Source organism: Lepisosteus platostomus, chromosome 27 (genome assembly GCF_059453375.1).
Source record: "Lepisosteus platostomus isolate fLepPlt1 chromosome 27, fLepPlt1.hap1, whole genome shotgun sequence".
NCBI classification, from domain to species: domain Eukaryota; kingdom Metazoa; phylum Chordata; class Actinopteri; order Semionotiformes; family Lepisosteidae; genus Lepisosteus; species Lepisosteus platostomus.
This window is the reverse complement of record NC_142637.1, coordinates 8,502,185-8,528,227: the sequence shown is the minus strand read 5'-3', so window position 1 is coordinate 8,528,227 and position 26,043 is coordinate 8,502,185. Positions and strand designations below refer to the sequence as shown.

General features: G+C 49.7%; 1 long non-coding RNA gene across 4 annotated transcripts; it reads left to right on the top strand.

Moving 5' to 3' along the window:
• Window positions 1-6,550: 6,550 nt before the first annotated feature.
• Window positions 6,551-22,872, top strand: LOC148639250 (uncharacterized). Of its 4 annotated transcripts, XR_015930787.1 has the most exons (5): window positions 6,551-6,707; window positions 6,915-7,846; window positions 14,435-14,687; window positions 16,878-16,974; window positions 18,080-22,872. It is a non-coding gene; the product is annotated as an uncharacterized LOC148639250 (long non-coding RNA). The 4 variants fall into 4 exon arrangements; XR_015930789.1 differs by lacking the exons at window positions 6,551-6,707; window positions 6,915-7,846 and adding an exon at window positions 9,342-14,187; XR_015930786.1 differs by lacking the exons at window positions 6,551-6,707; window positions 6,915-7,846 and having other exon boundaries at window positions 9,341-14,687.
• Window positions 22,873-26,043: the final 3,171 nt, after the last annotated feature.

Genomic DNA, 26,043 nt, shown 5'->3' with positions numbered 1-26,043 from the left:
CTCCCCACACACCAGCTCTCAGTGGGGAGGAGATCAGAGTGATGAAGCCAGTTCAGAGATGGGGACTGTCAGGAGACCATGACTGGTAAGGGCCAGGGGGAAATTTGGCCAGGACACCAGGGTGACACCCCTACTCTTTTCGAGAAACGCCCTGGGAAATTTAATGACCGCAGAGAGTCAGGACCTCGGTTTTACGTCTCATCTGAAAGACGGCGCCTTTTTACAGTACAGTGTTCCCGTCTCTATACTGGAGCATTAGGTCCCACACAGACTGCAGGGTGAGCGCCCCCTGCTGGTCCCACTAACACCTCTTCCAGCAGCAGCCTTAGCTTTCCCAGGAGTCTCCCCTCCAGGTACTGACCAGGCTCACACCTGCTGGGCTCCAGTGGGCGGCCAGCTGGGAGCTGCAGGGTGATACAGCTGCTGGCATAAGTCAATTTTGAGGAGAGGTGCTCATGCTTCCCAACCTGCTCCTGGCACAGTACTTCCTGTTCTTGGAATCCCTGTTTCAGGGAGGAACACTGCTCAGTGAACAGGCGCCTCTGGTAAAACCATCATCCAGATCCCAGGATTCTGTGCACTCTTCCTAGGCCTGAGCACTTGGGAAGCGATCTGGTCCTGCTTCACGCTGCTAGCGCTGGGAGCAGGCTACATCTTGACTGTTACTGGGACAGAGCTAGAGTTGTTTTAGTGGGCTGAACATGAGGTCACACAGTGATTCCTCTCCTCCTTGAGTGTTTAACATTATTACAGTGTTCTGCTTTTGTATTTCTTTCTCATATTTAATTTTTTTAATGTTTCATATCTTGTTATTTTACCCTTCCCTCTGTTCTGTAGTGGAGCAGTGGTTTCAGTCAGACTGAACAGAAGGACATTTTAAACCGACCCTCCGTGTCCCAGTGGCCTTCAGCAACAAAGAGCCGCAGACTGTCTGGGGATAGATGTGTTTCTGTCTGACCCTTTATCAGACTGCCCAGGCTGTACAGTACCCAGCGCACTCTGAAAAGCTCCATTTTGACCTGTTTCGGCTCACATTCATTGTAATTTTGAAGATGGAAGAGACGATTTAATTAAACACTAGTCTTGTGTTTTGCAGAGTGTCACCCTTTCCCTGAAGGCTTTGCACGGTATGTGTTCTAAATGACCCAGGGTTTGGGTGGTATTCCCACCTTGTGGGAAATCTTTGCTCATCCGGCGTTTGTTGTGCACACAAGCTGGATTGAATTCTTTGCAGAGAATGAAGGCAAAAATGGGAGAAAAGGAGATCTGAAGCTCAGAGGCTGGGAGCAGCGATGGCCAGAGGTGAACAGCTGTTACTCATGACTGGAGCTCAATTCAGTCGGATGACTCAACAGCCGTGCGGATAAGTGCGCCCACAGAACACGACCCATTCGCTGCTCCTGAAATTAAAGGGCAGTTAACGCCCTGCTTACAGAAACCACGCTGGTAGGGCTCTGGACTATTCCGTGTTCTGAGTCCGATGCCTCTGACAGGCTCTATAAGGATGAACCTGGGTGACCCTGGTCTCTGCCTGATAGCTGTTCTCTACACAGCGGGAGAGGCTATAAAGGTCTTCGCAGTCCCGCCTGTCTGCTCACGTTATTCCGTTTTTATTTTTCCACTTTCACCCTCTCATCCGCCAGCTGTCCTGGCGTGGCACGAGATGCTCGTCTCGTTTCTCGGTGGAGACCTGACCTCGCCACAGCCAGCGTGCAGATTCGACCTCTGCGTCCTCTTCCTCCGCCCTCTTCCTCCGCTGCACGCTTGGCATCTCGCCGGGATCAAACCTCCCAGCCAGAGTTCAGCGCCCGATGGGGGCATGTTGACCGATTTGAAGCCACGACGTGCTCAAGGAGGCCTTGTGACCTGGGTGCTCCTATGCAGGGTTGCACTGAGGGACAGGCAATCATTGAATATCCTTTTCACTTTGCACTGCAGTGCAATTCTAAGCCAACAGAAAGAAAGAGCTGCAAAATCCGAACTATTCTGAAGCTCATAGCAGGCACTTGAATAGGACTCCTCAAGCTGGAAAGATCAGAAAGGAACCCCAAAAGGTACCTTGCAAATTGGAGTCTGATTCGTTATGCTGAAGGCTAAAACCTTCTGACAGAGACAGAAAATAAAAAAATCCTGACGCTCTGTTCACTAGTCTTTCTTCTGGCAGGAGGCAGTGCTGTGGGAGTCCAGTAAAGGGGATAGCGGTGTTCTCCCGCTGGCCACAGACAGGTGGCGCAAGCGAGCCAGGTTGGAGCCGGGCGAACTCTCCGGGGCTCTGCAGGCGATGGTCTGAGCTGCTCTGGTTTCTCCCTCTGCAGCGCCAGGGAGCTTTCTCATCTGCTGAAACCTGCTGCGCGGGTCCACCTGCAGCGTGAGCCACAGCACCTGCCCTCCACCTTCCCGGCAGACAGAGGAGAGAACTAAAAGGAGGCGAGAGAGGCAGAGGGAGGGAGGAGTGATGGGAGCAGAGCCATTGTCATGGGTCAGTGCTGCCTGGGTCTCCCTCCAGATTGTGGAGCTTAAACCCCAGTGCCTGTACCTTCCTTCCTCTGGATCACCACACATTCTTTTGCACTACATTCATTTCTTTGCCTTAAACACCATCGTGTTAAAAAAACCGGTGTTTCCATGCCTCTGGTTCCAGGAGAACTTCACGTTGTACCCAAACACTGGGCCTTGGGCTGGGGTGGTCAGCCCAGTTCCAGTTGTCTGTTGGGAGCTCGTGGGTCGGGTCCGGTCTGGGAAGGATGAGCGGGCAGTGTGAAGATTAGGGGGGAAGGGCAATGAAGGGAGGCTAGTTGAGAGACAAGTGTGATACAGGAGTCTGTATCTCACACCTGCACTTTACACTACCCAGCCTTTTGATGTTGCTTTCCTATATCCCGTAAAGAATTAAGGCACTGGATGTAGCAAAATTCCACCATGGAAGGGACTTCAGAGAATTCCAGTCCTGAATGTGGTTGCATCTGGTTTTCCAAGCCTCCGGGACGTCCAGCATTAGACTCTTAACTTCTAGAATGGCCACCATGGCAACTCTCGGCCGACAGGCATGTGGAGTGTACAGTCAGTGCAGAGTCACTCTCTCTAATACATCCAAGAAGGATCCGACTTTGTCCACTGAGATTACTGAAATGTTTGATGTTGTTCGGGGTTGGTCTGCCTAAATTCATATGACTTTGAAACGTATGATGAACACTTTCAATTCAAATCATGTTATATTTATAATGTTTTTAAGAAGAATGCAATATCCCATAAGGGTCTAGAATGTACTATACTGTATTACTATTGTAATTCAGTAGTGATGTAGGTCTATAGTGTAATTTATTGTAACTAGAATTCAGTAGCGAGATCGGTCTATAATTTACTGTACTGCAGTTGCAATTGAGTAAAACAAGTTACCTTTGAAAAAAATTGCCTTTACACTCTATCAAATGATCACCTTTGACATCCCCAAATCTGACCTGATATCACAAATCTAAAACTCACTATGATCTCAGTATATTCTGCAATGTATGCATCCATTCAGTCTCTTGTTTATAATATTAATAATGCATTAGGATTGGTCTGAGTAATGATCAAATATTTATAAAATGCTCTGCTATTAATATCACAAATTTATTATTGAAATAGTTATTCGAGCTTAAGCGGATATATTTCTAATATCTTTTTTGAAAAAGGCATAAACGAGAAAGTTAAGTATCCCGTGTTTTTGTAAAAGCTCTAATGTTTGTCTGGCATGACATTTTTCAACACGTGCAACCTCCTTACAAACAAAAAAAAACATTTTTTATTTTCTAATCTTATTTTATCTGAATTTCCTAGGAATAATGTAGCCTGTGTCTAGGGTTCTGCAGCAATTTGCAGTCTGACACATTGCTTGTGTCATTGTATTTTCTTACATTGTATTTCTGGACAAGTTATACGATTATATAATCCAACGTCTTCACCTCTAGAAACTGATAGTGCAAGTACTGTTCATCTTTGACTGACAGTTTTGTCCAAAGTGACTCACATTTGCACCCATTTACACATTTGTGCATTTTACTGGAGGAGTCTGAGTGAAACGCTTTGTTCAAGTGTCCAGCAACACAGTCACCATCTGGGATTCAACGCCATGAGCCCACGAAGGTAAATAATCACGATCAAGTACTGAGCTGTTGGTTTAAATCTGTCCATGAGAGGCATGAGTAAAAGTTGTTTATGGTTTATAACGCATGCATTAAAGTGAATATGGAGTGTGGCACAGTGGAGCAGTGGTTAGCATTGCTGACATGCAGTGCTGCAGCTCTGGATTCAATCCCCGTGGTGCTGTGTGGAGTTTGCATGTTCTTCTTGAGTTTCCATGGGCTTCCTCCCACAGTCCAAAAACATTAGGTCATGCTAGGTTAATTGGGTTCGGGGAAAACTGTCCCTGGTGTGGATGTGTGTACCCTGTGATGAACTGGCATCTTGTCTGGGCTGTACCCTGCCTTGTGCCCATTGCTTGCTGGGATAGACTCCAACTCCCCTGAACTGGAAGAAGTTGTTAAAAACAGATGGACGAAGTACTAGAGCTTTTTTTCTGTCTTTTCCCCCCTTTTCTACAATGCCCTAACTAGAGGCTTCGTTGACTCAGATGAACTATATCTGAGGATGCTGCTAAAGCCGCGAGCAGTAGAGGGATGGGGCTCGGCTCTGCCGACCTCCGCCCGGGATCCGCGCGCGTCTTTTCCAGCGCTCTGCCAGACGGAGGAATTCTTTTCTCCTCCTCCCCCTCAACCTTGTTTATTGGGAATGACAAGAGGAATGGGTCTCCGCTTCCCAGTTCAGAAATCTGGCACAGCCTGGTCTTCAGTCGGCAAAGTTGCTGATAGATGAGTCATCCGTCTTTTTTGGACGAGAAAAAAAAAACGTTTTAACCATTTATTGATCCATTACTCATCACAATCCGCTCAGCTGGCAGATGCAAATTTTATTTCTTGCTGAGAAATATTGAGAAACGCCCTGGCTGCACTCTGGAAGGATTATTTCTTCTGCCTTTGCAATTGAGAATTAATTTTCGGAGCGCCTAGGTTTTATTATAATCTGGGTGGTGGAGTCCATTTGGGTGGTGATATACTGAATATTTTTTTCTTTCTTTAAGAGCTTCTCTGGTATAACAAAAACAAAATCCTACAGGACAAACCTTCACGGGTCTCCAGGAGGACTGATGATCAGTTGAGGGCCCGTTCAGAATCCGCCAGCACCCAATCACAGCTTTCCAGACCCATGTTGCTAGGCTACCGGAACTTTGAAGTTTCAGGCTTCCGGAAACTTCCCATCAATAACTTACCGAGACAGCGAAGTAACACAAGCAGCAGTGGGAACTTTTTTTTCATTATTATTATTATTATTCCATTGGCGATATTTCATCAGCGTAACCGTGCTTTCCCGGGGTGGGCAAGGGGCACTGTCTAGCGAATATTGCGCTACCGTTACAGAATGTGAAATATCGAAATGATACACAGGATAAAACTGAAAGCAAGGGTACCACTGGGCTTCGACACTTCCTCCTGCAGAACATTTTGTTAAGCCCCCCAGAAAAAAATACCTAACAGAACTAAGCGGATAACGACTGCGGGTGAACGAAAGCGAACCCGGGTTTGAGTTACGCTTAATTCTGTTAAGTGAAAACTTTGCTGGGCGTAGGTACTGCCCCTGCGCGCTTTTCCCCAGCTACACACGATCGCACAGGCTATTAACAAGCCAAGAGCAGAACATTTCAGGGTCGCGCATGAAACGTTACTGCACGTTGCACTGTATATATATTTTTGTCTTCCGAGTATATGAAGTTTTCGCCATTGAAGCCTCTCGCCGGGCACGTCACCGGCCCCCCAAAACTTCACTCTCCCTACAACAGCAGCGCCAAGCGCAGCTACACGGCTCTGCGCAACAAGGCGCACTGGGAAGCGCCGTTTCTCGTTTTCTAAGTTAACTCGCTGCGGTGTGATATGTCTTGATATTTTCATGAGTGCTTGTGACACCCGTAAACCCCAATAATTGTCCTTAAGGAGCCACTTTTTTAACACTTCCTCCAAGGCGAAGAAAAAACCCCGACTAAGTAGAAGAGGCCCACATAAAACAGACCCTACACTGACTATTAAATTCAAAGTGCCCAGCACGCCACTCTCCCAACTCGGCGAACAAGCACGAGTTGACGGTTTCAAGCTTCCCTTTCTCTGAATTGATTCTACTATGGGCCTGCTCGATCTGGGTGTCGGGAGAGCGGGGGGAGACACCCGGGGGTCCCCAGTCCTAACGCGCCGCGGCACGACAGCGGGATCCCCTCCGGGCTGGCGGGGGACGTTTTGAGCCCGCAGAGTATTTCGCGCCGCGACCCGGCGAAATTTCTCCCGTGGAGTTCCGCCCCGGCGCTGTGTTCCTCCAGCCTCCCCCACCCCCGATCCGTAAAATGGACCATTCCACAATTTATTCCTGGGGAAGACTGACAGTTTTTTGGGTCATGGAGCAGCTGTTCAAGTCAGCAGCCTGTCCCCCCTCCGCTAGCATAAGAAATTAGTCCATTTTAAAGTAAATAACTGAAGCCTTTAGCTTATATGGGGGGGGAGATTATAAAATAGTGCGCAAGCCCGATTATACGGAGGGGGAGAAAACGGAGTTTAACTCTGAAGTATTGAAATACGGCGATTTAATTCCTGTTTCTGGTTTTGAATTGTTTGAAATTCCCGAATGTTAGTTATCATTCTTTTTTTAAAGAAGTATAGTCATCGCCTACGGTCAGAACAGAATCATGAACAGTTACTTTGTGTGATAGAAGGTTGTGCGTGACCCGTGCATTATTATTATTATTATTATTATTATTATTATTATTATTATTATAAAACGGGCATTCGATGTTTAATCAGCTGCTTATATAGGATGTTTCATACTCGTTGTAGATCACAGAGTGGGACTCCCGGTGCACGGTTTGAGGAGACGGGGGAAAGTTTCTCCAGCCGCTGTCGGGTGCTGGTGGCGACGCCGGCGGCTGGGCTGCCGCAGCTGGACGGTCGCGCAGGTCCCGTCCCCTGGAGCCCCACTGGAACCCCCTTCCAGCGCCCGCCTGCGGGGCGCCGCCGGGCGAGCAGGGCAGTTGAAGCATCGTTAACTACGTATTGATAATATCCGCCTCAACCTTACATAAATGCACGTTATTCTATTGGCAGGATGCGAGAACAGTTGACGGTTTACTGCTACCGTCAATTGCACATCACTAATTGGTCACCACTGCCTGCATAGTGCGATATACAGTGTATGTCTGTTTAAAATCGATGTTGCCCGTATTTCACAGTGGTAATACTTTTCATTCACTCCGTTTTTACTGCAATATAGAGTGCACTTCTCAAAAGAATTATTTACCCCTGAAAGGGATAGAGATCACTTTATTGGCCCTATACAATTTCTTGATTTAGGAATTTGTCTTTTTGCACATCCCAGCTTGCTCTCCATGAGACACACAGACAGGGAGAGAAGCTGGGGGTCAGAGTGCAGGGTCAGCCATTTATACAGCACCCCTGGAGCAGCTGGGGTGAAGGGCCTTGCTCAGGGGCCCAACAGAGTAGGATTCCTCTGCCAGCCACGGGATTTGAACCAGCAACCTTCCAGCCACAGGCATAGATCCTGAGCCACAGAGCCACCACAGTGCTCCTTGTTTTGTGTGTTTCCAATGCGCCACTGCTCTTATGGTTCTTATAACGCAGACTGAGATCGAAACGTCCGATCTTCACCTTCTTGCGTCACAAAGAGGCCGTCTTGTCTCCCGGTCGGAGACATGCCACCCAGGGTGGAGCTCTGGACCCTTCTGCCTTGGCGCCTTAAAACAAATCGGGAGGTGAGTTCTTCCGCCTTCTCGTTTTCCACCCTTCGGTATCCAGCTCGGACAGTCGGAGAAGAGTCTGCTGATCACCTTCCCAGCGGGGCCGGATTGTGGCGCTCGTCGGCCCCCGGCACTTTCACTCTGAGTTGTGCCAGGAGAGGGGTCAACACCAGTTGAATGACGTCGATTGACAAGATGGACTTTAAAACTGTTCTAATGCTAAACCAGGTGATTGATGGAGCGAGTCGAGAGACCATCACTTCCACACTTCTAGTTTCTAGAACAGCTGCTAGAGAGCGTGTGATTGTCAATGTGGAGAACCGAGAGTCGATCGCCAGCGTGTTGTTTCAGCTCGTTTTTCGTCAGTCACTAGTGTTTCCCTCCTTCGTAGGCCCTAACAGTTTCCCAGGCCCTAGGTGCTGTGCCTGCACTGCCTACAGCGCCCAGTGGGAAATCCGGCGCTGTCTCCCAGGCCTGTCCCAGCATCACCCTTTGTTTCAGTCAGGCTTCGCTCCTGGGGGCGGAGTATTGGGGAATCCCTCTTGAAGTGACCCCCGACCCCTTCAACTTGCCAGCACGCACTGACACCAACGTGACCCCCCTACGCCTAACTGGCCAATGTGGGGACTTTGTTTTTGGCACTGGGGGTGGGGGTAATAAGGACCTTAGGAACTTACTGCCGCATAAGAACATGAGGTTGGAAACAAGAGTGCACCTTAGCCTGTCTTGTTCGCTCGGTAACTTCATCGTCTTGTTCGCTCAGTAGTTTAGTAGCTCACTGGATCTGAAATTTCATCTGCACATTTGTAAAAGGGGGCTGGAGCCTGGTCTTTTGCTCCCTGGATAGGAAGCCTGTGCCAGACACCCACATCTCTTTGTGTAATGCAGTGTCCTATCCACCGTCTGTGAACGCATTCTCCCCGAGTCCCCTGTGCCCCCCCCGTCTCCTTGCGGCAGTCCTGCGGGCGTCCCCAGGAGCAGAGGGGATATTTTCTTTCATTCCAAGATTTTACTCCCTGACTTCTGAATAAACGACGTCTGCAGCTGACGGGGCCGGAACGCGCGCTCTTTCTCGGGAGAAATGACCAAAGGGGGTGGGAGGAGGTTGTGGAACTACCGTGAGGAAATGGAGTCTGGGGCAGGAGGGGGGGCGGCTGGCCCAGGCTGGGCTCAAGTGGTCTTTATTAACACTTACTTCACCCCGTCCGGCTCCGCCGCCACAGCACAGTCCCCTGCTAGGCCTTAATGCGGATCAGATGTGCTGCCCTGCGCTGCTCAGCCCCACATCAGATGAAAGCAGCCGCCAGCCTCAGTCCTGGGGGCTCGGGGGGCTGAGACCGTATCTGTGCAGGACGTGTCGAGCAGCAGCCCATAAAGAGACCCACCGCGGCCGCCAGGGAGGAGGAGGAGGAGGAGGAAGGGGGCGGGCGAGTGCAGACAGGGCTCACGGCCAGCGGGAGGGAGGAGAAAATGCCCTCAGAGCAGCTGAAAGAGTCCGGTCGGGTCCGGGGGGGGGTGTGGGGTTGCGGGGGGGGTGCAGTCGGGCTGCTTCTGTCCAGAGAGAGGACTTTTCCTTTTTAACTCTTTTTTTTTTAAACAGAAAAAGCCTCGCAGCCCTAAGGGGGGCAGACAGACCCCCGTAGGTGTGCGCTGTGGCATCTGAGTCGACTGACCGTTTCCCCCCACGATCCTTCTCTCCCTCCCCCGTTGGCGCACGCGACCCGTGACCCCCGGCCCTTTCCTGGGAAGAGCTGTCCCAGGCTACACGGGAAAATCCGGACTGGAGTGGTCTCCCCGCTCTGAGGTGGTTATCCTCTGGGAAAGGAGGATTCCTGGGTAACTCTTGGGAAGTCAGGGCTGTCGAGTCTTGGGGCTCCAAGAGTTCCAGAGTTGTTCCTCCGACAGCTGATCGGTACGTTGTATCACCCTGCAGCTCCCAGCTGGCCGCCCACTGGAGCCCAGCAGGTGTGAGCCTGGTCAGTACCTGGAGGGGAGACTCCTGGGAAAGCTGAGGCTGCTGCTGGAAGAGGTGTTAGTGGGGCCAGTAGGGGGCGCTCACCCTGCAGTCTGTGTGGGTCCTAATGCCCCAGTATAGTGACGGGGACACTGTACTGTAAACAGGCGCCGTCCTTCAGATGAGACATAAAACAGGTCCTGACTCTCTGTGGTCATTAAAAATCCCAGAGTGAAAAGAGTAGGGGTGTTACCCCGGTGTCCTGGCCAAATTTCCCCCTGGCCTTTACCAGTCATGGCCTCCTAATAATCCCCATCTCTGAACTGGCTTCATCACTCTGCTCTCCTCCCCACTGAGAGCTGGTGTGTGGGGAGCAGACTGGTGCATCATCCAGGTGGGGGTACACACTGGTGGGTGTGGAGGGGATCCCCATGACCTGTAAAGTGCTTTGAGTGGAGTGTCCAGAAAAGCACTATATAAGTGTGAGGATTATTATTATTAGGTGTACGAAGGTGCAGGCGCTGGTGTGAGGCCATACCTGACTGCCGGGGCCACAACTACAGGCTTCTTGCTCTTGGCCTTCCCCTGAGGTCAGTGGCAGCGGGGTGTGTGGGTGTGTTGGGAGCTGGGGGGAAGGGGGGGGCAGTGAGGTTATCATCAGGCAAAGGCAGGGGGTGGGGGAGGGGGGTGTTGGCAGCTGTCTGGGCCCTTGCAGGAGAGCTGAGGGCTGCGGTGGCTGTGGGTGTTTTTTCCCCACTGGGCTCTGATGGATGTTAAAGGAGCAGATCAGTAGCGTCACGGACCTGGCTGAGCGCTGTTCAAAGGTCTTCATGAGACCTGGACAGACCCGCTGGATGGTTCTGGTTCTGTCTGTGAGGGTTTCTGCAGTGTCAGAAATGCGGAGGCGCTCTTCACACCTGGGACTGAGGTCCGATTGTCCGGTTCTGCAGCAGCACACAACCCAACATGCCCCCCTGTTCTCACCACTTTATCCAGTTCAGGGTCGCCCATCCCAGCAGGCAACAGGTGCAAGGCAGGGCACACCCCGGAGGGGGACGCCCGTCCATCACCCAGACACAAACACACACAACATGGCCAGTTCTCCCAGAAACCAATGATTCTCCAGTGTGTCTTTGGACGGTGCAAACACAGGGAGCACCGATGCAATTTCCATCCAGAGAGTGACCTCAGGTCCGGAGTTGAGCCCACTCTGAGGCAGTAAAGCCAGCCGCTACGTCACCGTGCTGCCCTCTGCTACAGCAGTTGTTGCTGTTGTTGTTCTGGAAACGGGCCCCGGAGCAGGGCAGAGGGAGGGCAGCCCTGAAACCCGGAGGCAACATCATGGTGACATGCCCTGCCATTTGTCAAGGCCCGCACCGTCAGATCGCTATCTCTGAAGAGGTGTCTGTGCTGAAGAACCCAGTTTATGTAAGGGATAAACAGCAGCCCATGCTCAGGCTGTGGTTTAATCCACTTCCCGGAGAGCAGGGGGGTGCGGATTACTGCAGCCCTGCGTCCCCTCTCCAGATGTTAGACACCTTAAGACCTTTCTAATTGGAGTAAATCTCATTATTTATGCCTGGCTGTTGAGCTGGAACACCATATATACAGGACTGAAGAAAGTGTGGAGTAAGAGGTGAAGAGCAGTTCGAGGCAGGAGCAAGGCGAGAGCTGGCCCACATGCTCGTGCTGGCCGGCTCTGTCTAAACTCTGTGTGTTTGCTGGGGCTTGGTCTTTAAAAACCCCTGCAGCCAGAGCCACGCATGAAGAGTGTCCTGCCCCCTCCTCCTTCCCCCACTGGCACTGAGCCACCTCTTGCAGGAGTGCAGTCACAGTGGGCTAAGTGGCAACGACCCAGGTATGAACCAGAGCCTCTTTCTTTCTATTTTTACCTTGATTTCACTGGGCTTTACCCCACTTACTCCATGGTCTACCACATTAAAGGACAGGATCTCCCTAAACGTCCTCTCCACCGGTTTCTACCCTCAGTCTTGCTGATCTCATGAGGCCTCGAAGGTTAATCCAAGCTGGGCCTGGTCTGTGCTGGGATGGGATGAAAACCTGATGCTGATGTTGGTGTTGCTAATGTAGCAGTAGGTGGCGCTGTTCCCTCTGGTCTTTACTGGTACAATGGTATGGAGACCAGGGCCATTGGAGATGTCATTGGAGGTGCTGCCCTGTGGATGTGAGGTCCTGACTAGTTGATCATTTAAAACCATGACTGTTTGGAAGAGTAGGGCTGTTATCCTCTGTGTCCTGGCTAAACTATAGTCTTCCAGGCTCCCTAAAGGTCCCCCTTAAATCTACAGGTGAAGCAGTTCCTCTGATCTGTTTGTGTAGCTAGGCTGCTGGTGCAGAATTGCTGCCACTTCTGTCTGTGAAGAGCTTTTCTGGGATGAAAAGTGCTAAAGAATTATTATTTTAGTAATATCTATTTCAATGAAGATATTCCTGCTCCTCAAGAGATGGACAACTTCTCATAACCTGTCAGCTTTCTAAAACATCTTGGAATGTGGAAGTAAACAGGAACAAGAAACACAGAACATGCAAACTCCACCCAGAGGGTTCTCAGTCCAGAATTGAACCGGGGACCCCAGGGCTGGAAGGCAGAAGCACTCACTAGTACGCTGCCCAAGCCTGCTATTTACTGTATATTGCAGTCATGGAAATGCTGTTAGAAAGTTTCTTAGTACCTAGCATGTTTCATTGTGCTCATTTTAATGTGTAAGTGTGCGTTAGGGCAAACACAAAAGGAATGAAATTAACCCTCAGCGAATAACTTCAAATAGAATCAAGTTGTTCTTTTTTTCATCTCATGGGGCCTCTTGAAATAAAAAAAGAAATATATAATAGACAAAATTCTGTACCCCTTCTTTCCTGAGGTTATAAGTTTCAGTTTTACAAGACTAAGGGGTGAAGGGCTTAAACCATTCCATGACACTACCACTGAGCTCTGTGAACTTGTTTGAGAGGGAAGTCCTTGCTCTCTGTGGGTATTCAGTGGATTTTGTCTGTCCATTAGCGTGACTTTGGGCTCCTAAGTGCCCATCTGAATGGAAACCTTCTCTGTTCTAACTGACACAGCTGGATGGAAGCAGGAGTCTCAGCTCCCCAGAAGCGAAGACGCACTTGGAAACATCTTGTACGCCCCCAAAAACACCAGGGGTCTGCATGATGGTCGTTTCATTCTGTGTAATTTGTGCACTGTGTGCACCGTGGAAAGACACTGTATTCCATTTTGTTATGAGCAAGAAATCACCAAGCACTGTGCACTCCCACTGCAACTGCCAGAGGGAGGTTACATCCAGTCCAATTTCAGAGTCGATCCACTAGAAATTGTAAGTGAGTGAGGAGGAGAAGACAGTGACTCTGTCGTCTTCTGCCACACAGAGTTCTTCCCAGGAACATCTGCAGAAGGGGTGTTTTTTTATTCAAGTTCCATAAACCCTAGAATGACATATTTACAGAAACTGTTTAATGATTGAAACCATGAGATCCCATATCTGAAACAAAAGCATTTTCCTTTAAAACAAGCCCAGAAAAAAAAGGTTCATAACCTCTTTTGCTCTGCATTAGCTGTAGTGTAACATTCCTTACTGGCACACTGAGACCAGAGACCCAGTTGTCGACATTCAGTGGCGGTAGTTTGTGAAATGTCTCTTGCCACTGTTTGTTCACGTATTAATCGTGGGTATTCATTAGTGTGGAGATTTGGGGACAGAAATATCCCTGCTCTGTTACTTCATTCGAGTTAAAGCCTAGCCTACTCACACCTTACATTATAGCCTGCTGTAACCATGGCTGCTGGTGCTGCTGTCCATGCCATTGTGTGTCTCTGTGTTGGCCAATCGGGTAGATACATCTGTTCTCACCAAACTATCCTATTCTCCTCCCCACATGTCCGGATGGCGCCCGGGATGGGCACCATCTGAGTTGGATGCTGCATCACTGCCATGGATCCAAGCGGGACATTGTGGATATAGCTATCGTTTAGGAGGATTTTGCGGGTCTACAGAGATCTGCATGGAGTACTGACATACAGAAGACACGATGGATGGATTAGAACCCTCATTCATTAATTTCTTTTTTAATTGTATAATGTTAGCATGCCCAAAGGGGTTGGGCAGCCAGTTGACCTTGGACACCAAGAGGTTTTTTCCTCCTTACTGAGGAGTTTTTGGTTCCTCTCCTCCATTGTCTTCTGGTCTTTTCTGTTCTGCATTCACATGCTTGGTCACTTGCATTGTTTAGCGCCTTGGGGTAACCTTGTGAAAGGCGCTATATACAAATCCATTGAATTGAATTGACAGCCACTGTCTCTGAAAGAAGCCATGCATCTGAGCAAGAGCTGTGCAGGTGAAAACATACTGTTGTATTTCAAAGGAGGAAACCATACTGTGTGGTAAGTATTTTAGTGGAGACATCCTATACAATGGTATGCTGATCTTTAGTGTTCTGTGGCATTTGTCATGATAAACTACAGTACCGTAGTTGAGAACTAGTTTTTTTTACAGAATCAATTGTGAAAATCGCTTATGGTGGTCGAATAATCCAATATGATTATGGTCGTGCTTTGTCTCTCAGGAACTAAATCTTTTTATTCGCTTGCAATAGGAGCTAAACCTCTTTCTTGTCCTGGGACATTGCAGACGTGCCCATTGCAACACTCTGAACAGCACTCAGAGAAGTCAGCTCCTTGGAGAACCCCAGGTCACTGGCAGAGAGCTGGGCTCACGAGTGAGGGTGAAGAAAGGATCTGTTTAGGACTGAAAATTCTGGCCACGTTTCCACAGATAGAGCAGGGTTGATTTCACCTCCATCGAGCCAGCTCCCTAGGACCCTTCAAGCAATGTTAGGGTGAAATTCTCAGATCACTGGGCTCTGTACATCACAATGAGCAAGGTAACTCAAACGGCTATCTCTTTTTTCGAACATTTCACATGATTATATCTGCATGTTGCATTGTGGGGGTGGATTCCCATATATGGCTGTGTGTGTGCGCTTGCACAATGCATGTGTGTTTTTGAGTGTATGTCTCTCTTTGTCTGTGTTCCGGGTGGGTGTGTGTGTGTGTGCGTGCGTGCACGTATGTCTGCACGAGACAGGGCTGTGAGGCAGCAGTGCAGGAGTGATTTGCCTGAGCCGTTATCATGGCTGACAGCTGTGTTTCTTTCTCCTGCAGAGCTCGGCGGTTGTGCAGCCCGGCCTCTCTGTGCATCGCGCTGCCTCTGGGTCTTGTACACACTGCTCCTGCTCCTGCGAGGAGGAGGAGGGGGTTGGCGGGGGGGTGTTGAGGCCTTCGAAGGGAGCGTGTGTGTGCGTCTGTGTGGGTGGGTGGGTGGGGGGTGCTCTGCAGCCCGCTGGCTCCGACAGGGCCTGCCTCATGCGAGCCAGGGCTCACCTGCACTCCTCATTGTTGGGGGGCCGCTTCTCTTACCAGGGTGAGCAAAAAGACTTGTCTTTCCCCCTCCCTCCTCTTATGGGTGCATTTTTGTGCCGGAGACACTGTAGGTATAAAGCAGACCCTGTAAACCTGCTGGAGTTGAATTGGCGGAGCCTAAAAAAAAGACGTAAAAAAAACAACATTCTGCACTGGAACAGAAAGCTTTTGACCCTCCTTCATGCGCCTCGATCTTCCAGACTAAGAAACGAGGAGAGTTTACTGCACCGCGTCCCGTGTGTCATGAGGGCGATGTGGTTTGCTGGGAAGAGAGCCGAGTTTATCTGGAGGGAGATGGAGATGGGGTGATGGGGAGAACGAGAGAGAGAGAGAGAGAGAGGGAGGGAGGGGGGGAGCCAGGGTATTAGGATCTTCCAGTCCCGGCTTTGTCTTCCTCCTTGCTCCCTAGGGCCTGCTCAGGCAACTCGGATGACAAAATGGGTTTATAATTACCACCACGCAGGCTGCCTGCCCTCCGCTGAGGAGACTTTAATAAATCGCCGGGCTGGAGCAACACAACAAAACACGGGGTGTCGTGTCAAGGTGGTGGTGGGGGGGGGCAGCCCAAAAAAATCCTGTCCCCCCCCCCCCCCACCTCTCTCACCTGGGAGCCATCCGAGAGCTCCGTCAGGATCTATCGCAGGGAGTGCACAAGTGTCCGAGAGTCGGTGCTGCTGGCTTTGCTGGTTTACAGCGGGGGTAAATCGATAACACTCATCAACCTGAAATATATATTCACATACATCCGGGGTGGGCCACTCCGGTCCACAAGGGGTGATGTACAGCATATTCCAACTCGGATTTCAGGTATTTACTGATCTATTCATGTGGCGGAGAATTCAGATCAGCTGTTTTTAACGGTTAAATGAAAGTAATCACAGAAAGATGTACCTGTAACACGTGCTGGACTCTGGCTTGTGTCTGATATGCACGTGTGTGTGTATACCATTCCTTAACATAAAGAATAAGATTCCTGGAAAACACTGGGTGCAGCACAGGACCACACACTAGATAGGACACCAGTCTGTGGCAGGGCACACGCTGTGGGTAGGACGCCAGTCCGTGGCAGGGCACACACGCTGGACAGGACGCCAGTGAGTGGCAGGGCACACACGCTGGACAGGACGCCAGTGAGTGGCAGGTTACACACGCTGGACAGGACGCCAGTCCGTGGCAGGGCACACACGGTAGACAGGACGCCAGTCCGTGGCAGGGCACTTACGCTGGATAGGATGCCAGGCAGTGACAGATAACACAAGCTAGATGGGACACCAGTTCATGACAGGGCACACACTGGATAGGATGGCAGTCCATCTTAAGGTACACACACTGCATCGGATGCAATTCCACTGCCAGACACACAGACACACATAATTTAGACATCAATAAACCTAGCCGACTTTTAGTCTGAGGAACGTGGGATGAAACTGAAACATCCAGAGGAACCCCAGACAGCCATATAATATAATGCAGACATTATATCCAAACCTGTGGGTTTCTCAGCAGACAGGTGTGTCTGTTTCAGACAGCTATCTCTTTCTGTCTGAGTGGGAGGGTCACCCCAGGAAATCAGAAGATTAAAAAAAAAAACGAGCAATTCTAAAAGACAAAAAAAAACCCGCTCATTTAATTTTTCACCTCTCCTAATACAGGTGTGGGGGTCAGAGTGTACCTGCCGGCGATCCTGTGATCAGTGACAGCAGTGGACCTGCGGCTGGGGGTGTCCTGGCTCAGAGTCAGAAAGAACAGGTGAGAACAGGACAGCAGGGACCCAAACCCGAAGCACTGAAGCACTTTTGCAAAGCCATCTTCCTGCCTATTGCAGGTGTGGAGAAGTAAAGGGGGCTTCACACCTGGGGGCAGGTGCTTCCCAACTCTGGGAATGCGCACCAGGCCAAGTTCGGGGAGTCTGAAGAGATCCGGCTGTCCAGGGCAGTGATGACGTGTCTCTGGAATTCACGGGCTGTGCTCCTGTATCCTACCTCCTGTTTTTTTTATTCCCTTTTCTCCCTGTCTTGTTCCGGTCTGGGCAGCTGGGGGTTTTGCTTTGTGAGCTTTGTGTGTGTGTGAGTGTGTGTGTGAATGTGTGAGTGTGTGTGAGTGTGTGTGTGTGAGTGTGTGCAAGTATGTGTGTGTGTGAGTGTGTGTGAGAGTGTGTGTGTGAGAGTGTGTGTGTGTGAGTGTGTGCGAGTATGTGTGTGTGTGTGTGTGTGTGTGTGTGTGAGTGTGTGCGAGTATATGTGTGTGTGTGTGTGTGCGAGTGTGTGTGTGAGAGTGTGTGTGCGAGTGTGTGTGCGCGAGTGTGTGTGTCAGTGTGTGTGTCAGTGTGTGTGTGTGAGAGTGTGTGTGCAAGTGTGTGAATGTGTGAGTGTGTGTGAGAGTGTGTGTGTGCAAGTGTGTGAATGTGTGAGTGTGTGTGTGTGAGTGTGTGTGAGAGTGTGTGTGTGAATGTGTGAGTGTGTGTGAGAGTGAGAGTGTGGCGCGTGTACGCACGCGATGGCGTGATTGTGTGTACTTGCGTCCATGCCTGTCCTCAGGGAGTTCCTGGTCAATCGAATCAGCCTCCTTTACTTGACCAGGTGGGACTTGCTGAGGGCAGGATGCCTTGTGAGTCACTGACAGGGAACAGTCCTGCTGTCGTTGGTGATTCTTCTTCCTGTTTCAGCACCTCTCTATCGCCTGCCCTGTGCTCCAGTCGAGCTCTGTGTCAGAAACTGAGTTCTTTTTTCCTTACAGTATTCAGTCATCCTATTGCCTGTGCTTCTAGCTGGCCTGCCTGTTCTCACCCATGTCCAGCAATCGTGTTTGTAACATCGATGTATAAACGTTACATTAAGATCTAATTCTCTTTTAGAAGGACAACCAGTAGAACAGCGCTTTGTACAGGAGGGCACTAACTCAGGTCATCTCAGATATTATCGGATCCTTCCTCAAGGGCACGACAACAGTGTCCCACGCGGGAATTGGAACCAAGGAACCAGAGGACACCAGTGGAGACTATGCGTCAGTGCATTTAAACCCATGAGCAGGAGGCACGTCTTTACACCAAAGGTTGTGGGAGTGTGGAACGAGCAGCACAGCCACGCTGCTGAAGCAGAGATCCTGGCGCCTTTCAAGAAGCATCTGGGAATGATCCTGGGATCAATGACTGTAGCTCTTGGCAATCCAGCTGGCTCTCATTGCTAACTTTGGTGAGGAGTGGAAGGCTGCCTGGACTAAGCCTGGCACAGCCAGTGTTCAACCTGTGCAGGGTTTCCAGACTAAACCCCAGTACTGCTGGGCAATGCCTGGTCCGGCTGGGTGGAGTTCAGCCACTCAGAGCCCAGGAACCAGCCCAACGCCGCCCCCTGCTGCTCTGCGCACGCCCTCGCGCCATTGGAGCTGCGGCGGAGGGAGAGAGGGAGAGATCAGGGGAGTCCAGCGAGGCGTGGTCAGGAGAGAGTGGGACAGTGTGGAGATGCTGAAACAAGCCGACCTCATCCGGCCTGTCCGTGACTCGTCATCCTCTTTTTTCTTTTTCCAGATGGAAAATCGGGCAGCAGGCTGGGATGGCAGGAGAGAGAGAAATGACGCTGGAAGAGGTGTTAGTGGGGCCAGTAGGGGGCGCTCACCCTGCAGTCTCTGTTTGTCCTAATGCCCCAGTATAGTGACGGGGACACTGTACTGTAAAAAAAGAAAATCTGCCGTCCTTCGGATGAGACGTAAAACCGAGGTCCTGATTCTCTGTGGTCATTAAAAATCCCAGAGTGAAAAGAGTAGGGGTGTTACCCCGGTGTCCTGGCCAAGTTTCCCCCTGGCCTTTACCAGTCATGGCCTCCTAATAATCCCCATCTCTGAACTGGCTTCATCACTCTGCTCTCCTCCCCACTGAGAGCTGGTGTGTGGAGAGAGGACTGGAGCATCATCCAGGTGGGGGTACACACTGGTGGTGGTGGAGGGGATCCCCATGACCTGTAAAGCGCTTTGAGTGGAGTGTCCAGGATAGCACTATGTAAGTGTAAGCAATTATTTTTTTATTGTGCTCTGGGTCAAGCCAAACCTGGCGACCCGTCTGGGTCTCAACCTGCAGCTCCTGACTGGCCAGATCCAGCCCTGTTCTCACAGTTCCTCTGGCTTGATCTCGGCAAGGCCTCAGAATGGGCTTCTGTGATGAAGCTCCCAGCCACAGGGTTCAAACAGCAGAGGCTGTGTGTGTGGGCGCTGGTGTATGTGTGTGCACGTATATTGGTGAGAGTGTATTGGTGTGTGTGCATGCATGTGTGTGCGTTTGTGTATGTCTGTGTTTGATGTGTGTGCTTGTGTTCATGGGTATGTGTGTAAATGTGTATGTGTGTCTATGTGCCTGTGTGTGTCGGTCTGCGTGTATGTGATTGGTGTGTGTGGTGTGTGGATGTGTGTGTGTGTTGGTGTGCCTCTGTGTATGTGTATGTCTGTGTGTGCTCATGCGCGTGCCTGTGTTTATGAGTGTGTCTGCTTATGTTGTTGTTTGGCTACATGTGTTGATGTGCATGCCTGTGTGTCTATGTGTGTGTACGCGTTGGTGTGTGCCTGTGTGTTGGTGTATGTATGTGCGTGTGTTGGTGTGCCTGTGTGTGTGGTATGCATGTGTGTGTGTGTGCCTGTGTGTGCGTTGGTGTGTGAGTTCGAGTGTGCCTGTGTGTGTGTTGTGTGTGTGCCGGTGTGTTTGTTGGTGTGTGTTGGAGTGTGCCTGTGTGTGTGTTGTGTGTGTGCCGGTGTGTTTGTTGGTGTGTGTTGGAGTGTGCCTGTGTGTGTGTTGTGTGTGTGCCGGTGTGTTTGTTGGTGTGTGTTGGAGTGTGCTGGTGTGTGTGCCTGTGTGTGAGTTGGCGTGTGCCTGTGTGTGTGTTGTTGTGTGAGTTGGCGTGTGCCTGTGTGTGTGTTGGTGTGCGCGTGTGTGTTCTCCCCCAGGCGAGCCCTCTGTGCAGTGTGAGGAGACGCTCAGCACACAGCAGCTGGGGGAGGGGAGATGGAGGTGGGGTGGGGGTGTAGGAAGGAGAAAGGCACATTAGCATATACAGCCTGTAATTATGTGCAATTTTCCGACAGCAATGAAATTAGAACCCAAACAAAACACAGGCTGAATTACTTGCAGGATTAGCATTTTATTGACACGTGTGGGTAAAAAGAAAGCACAAATGTTTACAAATAGTTGCGTCTGGGGGCGCATCTTAATGGGGTTCAAAATGCACCTTGATTGAGTCCACAAGACCCAGCGAAGAGGAGGGTGGGTGCTGCCCATTACTGCAAGGATGTGCAAACGAAACATCCCCTCTTTTCCCCATTTCTTTATTTTTGTAATTCATGTTCAACAAAATTGAATTTGGCACTTTTCCATTTCCTGTTTTTCTTTCCGGGAAACAGTTTTCTTTGCTTTCGTTTTTTCTTTTCCCCCATTCCAACGTGGAATCGCCCGTCGCATCTTCCAGGCTCGCCGGCGCCCCCCCTGTGCCCCATGCACCCATGGGTGCCAGCTCCTGTGTCCCGCCCGCGTGGCGCCCCATTCCTCACCTGCGCTGATCAGAAGAGGGGGCACCCCCCATCCCGGGCCGGCACCGCCAGCCTGCAGACTCTCGGGGAGTCTGGGAGAGCGCTCTGCTGCTCGACAGTCCTCTGTTCGCCCTTCCCCGTGGAGCTGCTGTAGCTCTGCAAGGCCACGATCGTCTGCCTGCAGAGTGAGATGTACCATCTTGAATGTCAGGAATGAGACTCCTGGACAAGCAGCTCCTGTTCAGTCTTTTATAGGTGATTCCTGGATGGGCTGGTAACGTTACCGACGCCCATTCAGCACCTTCGCTGTAACTAACTGGAAAGCTCTCCTTTAACTAATAATGTAATAATTTTATTGGCCCTATACAATTTCTTGCATTAGGAATTTGTCTTTGCACATACCCCAGCTTGCTCTCCATGAGACACAGCCATTTATACAGCGCCCCTGGAGCAGTTGGGGTTAAGGGCCTTGCTCAGGGGCCCAACGGAGTAGGATTCCTCTGCCGGCTGCGGGATTTGAACCTGCAACCTTCCAGCCACAGGCGCAGATCCTGAGCCACAGAGCCACCGCTCCATTCCACTTGCAGTCTGTATATCGCCTTCTAGGCTGGGAAGAGAAGAAAGGAAACGACGTTTCAGCTGTGGAGCCTTCTTCACACCCGAAGAAGGCTCCACAACCGAAACGTCGTGTTTCCTTTCTTCTCTTTTCAGCACAGGAATAAACCTTTACTTGTTCCTTTGCAGCCTACGCATGCTGACGCAGCTCCCAACTTGAACTACTATCGCCTTCTATATTATATATCAACGGTTCTTAGTTTAGATTTGACTTTTTTACTTTGGGCTGAGGTTTCATTGTGCAGCGAGGTAAGAAGCCCCTAGACTTTAACAACTGAGTCACCCAGCATCCTGTGGTCACTGTTCTGCTTCTTCAGATGTAAAACATTACTTAGGCATGAGCTTCTTAAGCCCATATCTGATGGATTGCCAAAATCTGAATTCAGAGGGCCGAGGACTGTAACAGATGGAACTTCACACCTCCTGACTACTCCCCAGAAATTGGCTCTGTGTAGATGACACTGCTCCTGGCTTCGTACAGCCAAAGGCTCAGGAGCCAAAGGTGGGGTCTTTGATCAATTAACAGCATTGCGGTGCAGAATGACATTGGAGCTTATTTGTTTTGTGCAAGAAGGAGGTCACATCCACTGTCCTGCTGGAGAATACTGTCACCACCCCGGGCATGAGCCCTTCACCCCACTGCCCTCAGGCAAGAGATACAAGAGCATACGCACACTTACCACTAGATTCTTCAATAGCTTCTACCCACAAGGCCTGCGATTGGGAAACACATTTGGCCCTGTCCCTCGGACCACACCTACACCATCTACCTCGTTGTAATTTTGTTTTTGCACATCTGCAGTCACTGTTTACATGCCTGCATTGTTTACATTCTAACTGTTTACTTGTTTACTTGTACATTGTCTACTGTTTGTTTGTATGTTGTCTTGATGCACTGTCTGCACTTTGTGTTTTAACAATGGAGAGACTTTCTGTAAGTAAGAATTCCATTGTACCAGTACGTGTACCGGTTACATAGGGCAATAAAGTTCCAGCTCAAGTACTGCGTATTGCCTCGTACCCGAGACGGGGCTTCACCTGACAGCGTGACTGTGTTTAATGTAACAGGGAGTCTCTGCGAAATCCGATCTAATCCCTCTACCATCTGGAAAACGGTACCGGAGCATCCGGGCCCAGATTCCCAGACTCAGAGACGGTGTTTACCCCCGCACTATCAAACTATTAAACTCCCAGCCTCTCTCACCTACGTTCTGAACCCTCACAGTGTCTTGTATCTTTATCAAAACTCCAACACGCATTGAAATCTGCCTCTACCTCACATGTCAAGAAGCATATTCCCCATCATTTTTCTATCCTTTATTTCATTCTGTTGATGTATGATTTTGCACATCTGAGGTTGCTTTTTGCACATTACCTGTTGCCTGTTGTTGTTTTGCACACTGCCTGTTGTCTCTGTCTTTCCTTTCTTATACAATTGTATTGTTGTTTTTTGTACTGTATATGAGTATATGATACCTGTATATGAGTATAATGACAATAAAGTTGAACTTAATAGCATCCCCTCAATGCAGCCCTTGGCGATTTTCAGCGGCTCTTCTTCAGGCCAGTGGCAAGCCAGCGAGAAGCTGGCCATGTGTTGCTTAGAAAGAAACAGGCGTTTGCTGGCCTGATGATCTCCTGACTCACATTGATGACAAGCTGGGTGTTTGCACGTGAGGTACTTAAAATAACAACCCTAAAATCGCAGCAAACCAAAACCGATTTGGAAAGTGGGAGTTCAAATGAGAGAGAGATGGCCAGTAATTAATATGGACTGCGCCAGATCTTAGAAAGAACCTGCCCAGCCCCTTTAAAAGGAGTTGGGGGTTATATTTTCAATGACACCTGGGCTCAAGTAATTAAGCGCTGCTGTGTAAATAATCCCATCAAAAGGGAACAACATATCAACTTCTGTTTAATCCCTAATTACCAAAGCTCCTCCCCCAAAGTTCTCACCCCGAGCTATGTTAATTAACAGGGTGCTAACGAGCTGGTGTAGCCAGCGGAGGAGAGCTCCCCTGTCAGAACAAAGCTCCAGAGCGGAGATTAATGAATGGAGCAGAGATCCACATGTCCTGTATCTGCAGACCTGTCTGTGTGTCTCTGTCTGTCTCATCTATATTAGTGGCTAATAAAGATGGGGATGTTGTTTAATTTCTTACGTGCAGTTATGAAAGAAAAAGGGGCAGGTTTTGCTAAATGTGTTTTTGCTACCTGCAGTCTTCCAAGTGTTCTGTGCATCTAGTCAGGTCATTGTGAGCATAAGTGCAGCAGAGGATCTGAATCAAAACTCAGCTCAGTCTGCTCCTCCTCCTACATCTCCTTCTACATCTGTTTCAATTGATGCAGCCTTTCCCAGATAAACAGGCCTCTATTTTTTTTTTTCCCAGAGAGCGCTGGCTCAGTTTCAGAAACCACGGGAAGGCAAGGCCGTGTTGCTCATTGAGGGAACACCAGCCCAATGACAGCCCCGGCTCGTGTTCCTGTGCGCCTGGAGAGGAAAGTTGTTTTTTCGCAGCATAAAAGAGAATGTTCTCCTGAGCTGAAACACACACACACACAGAGTAAAAAAAGAGCTCTGCTTCAATTGAGCAGCTTTTTCGTCTCCCTCTGTCCCTGGCTTGCTGTGTTCCAACTGCAAAGATTAAGCTACATCAGCGCCTTGTCATTTTAGGTGGGAATTCAGGATAGGTTTCTCTCCACAGATCCCCTATACCCCTTAAAATGACTTTGTGCATTATGGCATTTTCACTTGGACCTATTCTATGTGCATCTAGAAACTTGCAGTTCTTAAAAATAAGTCGTGCCAGGCTGTGTACAAGCCCAGCCTCCCAGCATGCCCAGGTGAATGCCACACTCCTCTCAGGCCAGGCCCGTGGCAGAGACGTCAGCGCTGGGACCCACGCTGTCGCCACCAGAGGCGGGTCGCTGGCATCGAGTGGCGGGAGCCGAGGGGAGCGCGTGTCGTCCGAGTTTGTCTGGACACTGCCCCGGATGTTGCGAGAGTGACCCCTGACCCGCTGTACTGACTGCGGATCATCAGCACATAATAGCCGCTGTTCAGAGAGCTGCTGAGGTGCCCCAGTGGGCCTTCAGCTCATTGATTCCCCAAATCCTTCTGGAGCCCTGGGACCATTAACACAGAGACCCAGTGAACTCCACCCTCCGCTTCCCAGCCAACCCTAACAATCCCTAACACAGTAGTATGTTTAATGTTCAGGACAGGGGCTGGGTTCTGGGCTTCTCCAGTTGTCAGCTTCGCAGATCCGCATGTGCAGATTTCAGGTGTGGAAAAGCTTGTTCGTTTCACATCCTTCTGTCCACTGTTGTCTTTTTTTGTTGTGTTGTTTTGATGTGCGCTGTTTTGATCTTCCGATGTTTGTGTGTATTTTAGTCTGTACTGGAATTCTTGTTGATGCACAGTGCTTTGTGAAGGATGCTTTCCTTAAAAGGTTATTGCCTTTCAGATTAATTGATTGATTGTTTGATTGACTGCTCCCTACCTCCGTTGTTTTCAGTGCCAATCAAGGAGGAGAACCTGAGAAACTCTTCAAATAATATTAATTGTTTTTTGTTCCTTGGTCTTTTGTTTTCACTATGACTCCTGAGCTCCTGAGCAGTTTCCAGTGAGCTTCTTCACAAAGATCCTTCCTTTTCTATAAGCAAAGTTTATTTTGGATATCTTTATTCCCTCTGCGTGTCTCTGGGCCTCACATATCTTCAGCAAGAGAAAAACTTGGGTTGGTTATTGCACCTGCATTCCAAAATAGATGAAGATTTCTTTTCAATGAGGACATTTTGATAATCAGATTACACCATCCTATATACTGTACCATAGCTTCATAGATTCAACATACTTATGCAAGCAATTGGAGAAGGGACTCAGAAATCTCAGGCAGAGATCGCCAGAGCGGAGCCCCATCCCCTTTCTGTCAGCAGCTTGGTGATTTTACAGTTCATCTGTGTTATGTTATCGTCATTGTCGCAGGTTACACAATAAGAGAGAGAGAGAAAAAAAAGCTTGGGTCTTCCCATTCCTTTGAATAAATGTGTTTTCTGTTACAAACAACTGTTATCCTAGACAGGTTTCTTCTATCTTTCTTGTTGATAGATGCAAAGGAGCTTGCTTTAAGGGAGGTGTGACATCATAAGAATTTTTTGCTTTTAAATCTTATGAATACAAACAAACCCCTAAGCAGGTCAATAGAAATGTCACGTCATGCATGGCGGCTTCGACGATAGAGTAAGAGCTCGTCTTTCCCCTCCGTCGAACAAAAGGGCATCCGTTACCATGACTGGAGCTGGGGCTGTGCTGAGATCATGACAGCGGGAGGGCAGGTCTGACTCCGAGACCTGGGAGAGGGTGGGTTAGTGATCCCAGAGGACTGGGCCACTCACTCCTAATCCAGCATGAGCTGGCTGATCCATACAGGTCATCATTGAACATTGAAAATCACCTCCCCCTCCCCTCCCCCACTGCCCTTCTCCACTCTCCACTCTGGACATGTGCCGTTGTCCCAAGTGTGCCGTAAAGCAGCACCTATTTGAACTTTGATCGCCTCCTGTATTATAGGGCTCAGTTCAATTAGAAGAGCAGGAGGAGCCAGCAAACAGCACTGTTGTTGTTTGTGCCGGAGAAGACCAGGAAGCGTCTCTCCACTCCGGCTGGAGATGCAGCGAGAGAAATGGCAAGCAAAA